This window comes from Etheostoma spectabile, chromosome 1 (assembly GCF_008692095.1).
Source record: "Etheostoma spectabile isolate EspeVRDwgs_2016 chromosome 1, UIUC_Espe_1.0, whole genome shotgun sequence".
Classification (NCBI taxonomy): Eukaryota; Metazoa; Chordata; class Actinopteri; order Perciformes; family Percidae; genus Etheostoma; species Etheostoma spectabile.
Genome location: NC_045733.1, coordinates 31,435,351 through 31,437,949, shown reverse-complemented (window position 1 = coordinate 31,437,949; position 2,599 = coordinate 31,435,351). Strand labels below are relative to the sequence as shown.

The following is a 2,599-nucleotide window of genomic DNA, read 5'->3' as shown; positions in this document are numbered from 1 at the left end:
ATTTTGACATTCAGTATACAATAATTAAAAAAAAAGTTTTTTTTCCAGCAGGAGGAAAGGCTTGGTTTTAAAAGTTAAAACCAGCCAAAACGTGTTTTTAAAGGTCCATGGCATGAAAATTTCATTTATGAGGTTTTTTAACATTGATATGAGTTCAACCAGCCTGCCTATGGCCCCCCAGTAGGTAGAAAGGAGATAGGTGTAAAACGAGCCCGGGTATCTGCTCTGCCTTTGAGAAAATGAAAGCTCAGATGGACCGATCTGGAATCTTGCCCCTTATGAGGTCATAAGCCACCCATAAGAGAGAGACATCATGGCTTTTAAACAAGCAAAATGGCAGTTAGTCAAGGCCACACCCCCAACCTTAACCTGCCACTCCCCCCCCACCCTCCTCAATAGTTACAGACTCAGAAATGGCACTGCTAGGAAAGCTCTCTTGTGGACTGGCTCTAGTGGCTGGAATTCTGCACCAGGCTGAATTTTTGGAAAGAGCTTCGAACATTATTAGGGACCATAAGGTCTATATAAAAGAGACTTCAGATACAGTATTAGGGACCACTAAGGTCTATAAAAAAGGACTACGATAACAGTATTAGGGGACCACTAAGGTCTATATAAAAGACTTCAGATACCGTATTAGGGACCACTAAGTCTATATAAAGAGACTTCAGATACAGTATTAGGGGACACTAGGTCATATATAAAGAGACTTAAGAACAGTATATAGAGGGACCACTAAGGTCTATATAAAAGAGATTCAGTACGTATTAGGGGACACTAAGGTTCTATATAAAGAGGACTTCAGATACAGTATTAGGGGACCACTAAGGTCTATATAAAAGAGGACTTCCGTACAGTATTAGGGGGACCACTAGGTTCTATCTAAAGAGACTTCAAGAGACTTCAGATACAGTATTAGGGGACCACTAAGGTCTATATAAAGTGTGCTTAGAGTAGAAGGTAGTTACTACTTTAATAAACACATGATTGTTCTGGAAAGTACTTAGAGACAATAAAATGTGCAAATGAAAAGACAGATGCTTTCTCTCAAAAAGATTTTCTTTATTTCCATATCAACATTTTGACTCTCATCTGCACTCAGGTTGGTGGAACTGTCGTTAGTTACATGGACGGATGCTGCAAGACATGTGAGTATGTGCTCTGAGCGTAGCAGCAGTCCTGTAGTTAGCGTAGCGCTGTAGGCTGAAGAGCACCTTCACCTGCCGCTCAACATGTTTCCAACATGTTTGCCCTTCAGTTTGTATGTTTCAGTCCAAAATCATCAACCAGATTGTCTGAATTGGATCCTAGGTTGTTTCCTGCTGTTTTATTCAGATTAGAGAGATCTGTGAGTGGGCTTTTCAGTGAATTCAGGAAAAATTAAATAAAACCAATATTGGCAAGAGATGACTCATTTCATAGTGCCAGATGATAGAAGTAGCAGTCACTGAAAAGCATCACATACAAGTGGGTTTGTGGTTTATGTGCTGCAGCTTACCATCATGTACCAATCCCACCAGGTACTGGATTCCCTCTGTTCCCCTTCCCCGTTAGCCCCCTGACTCCCACAGTTAACACAAACTGTGAACGAGGTACCAAAACAACAAGGCTTGTCAGTGCCATTGTTGATATTCAACAATGTACTCCCTCCAAAAAAAAAAGGAAAAGAAAAAGATCATTAAACGCACAGGAAGTCTGACTTCAACCTGCTAACCTCTGCAGAACAGTCCTCTCAACTGCTGTCTCATTTCAGGTCTCAGTGAAAGACAAATATGCAGAAATGATATGCAACAAAATCAAAACACGCTGCCAAAATTCAAAATGTGTACATTGACAAACAGTTATGGTGCAGATGTTGCATTTTCATCTCTTAATCAAGGTGTCAAATTCTTAAACAAGTTTCTGAAGTTTTTATCTTTAGAAAAGATGTCACAACGATGTCATTAAAGGTGATGTTTGAGACTTAAAGGAGGCGGGGATGCAATCCTTTATGTCAAAGAAGGCCAAAAGTGATGTCACACTTGAGAGGACAGAAACAAAGAATTTACCCCCCCGCCCCCTCCCTGAGGATCACGTACATGTACTGTACACGACAGCCAAACTCTTTCCCCATTTAGCACTGTCTGGGCAGTGCGTTGTTGATTGCCAACAATGTACTGTTGGTAGTGGCCCACTAGTCGGGCTTAGACGTCTGCATGTGTCAGTAGATACTGGTGTGGGTTGGTGTCGTGGGGGGGGGGGGGGGGGGGGGGGGGGGGGGGGGGGGTAGAAGATCTGTGTGCTGCTCTGCCACCAGGGGGAGCTGTGTGGGAAACTCAAGCTGCTATGTGAGGCATTTTACTCTCAAAGAGTCATCAGTGCAAAACCCTTCAAGGGTTTCCTCGGGGTCTTAGCCCTTGTGTTGTCTTCCTGTCAAAATTGAACACTTTTGTTAAGTTCATTTAACTTTTTTTCATCACTTTTGATGCTTTTTTATCAATGTTTTTAACTTTTTCTTACGTTACACTAACTTATTAACTTTAATTTTTTGAATTTATGGTCAATAAACCTCATTTATAGGAAATTACACTTATTGTTTGAGTTAGAAAAGCAGAAATTA

The 2,599-nt window shown here is 41.2% G+C and overlaps 1 protein-coding gene across 1 annotated transcript in view; it reads left to right on the top strand.

The window, feature by feature from the left end:
• The window catches only part of otog (otogelin), a 143,549-nt gene that overhangs the window by 130,283 nt on the left and 10,667 nt on the right, over window positions 1-2,599 (top strand). Inside the window, exon 51 of the mRNA XM_032520661.1 lies at window positions 1,103-1,148. The gene's annotated coding sequence lies outside the window, so the exon portion shown is untranslated. The remainder of the gene's footprint in view (window positions 1-1,102; window positions 1,149-2,599) is intronic.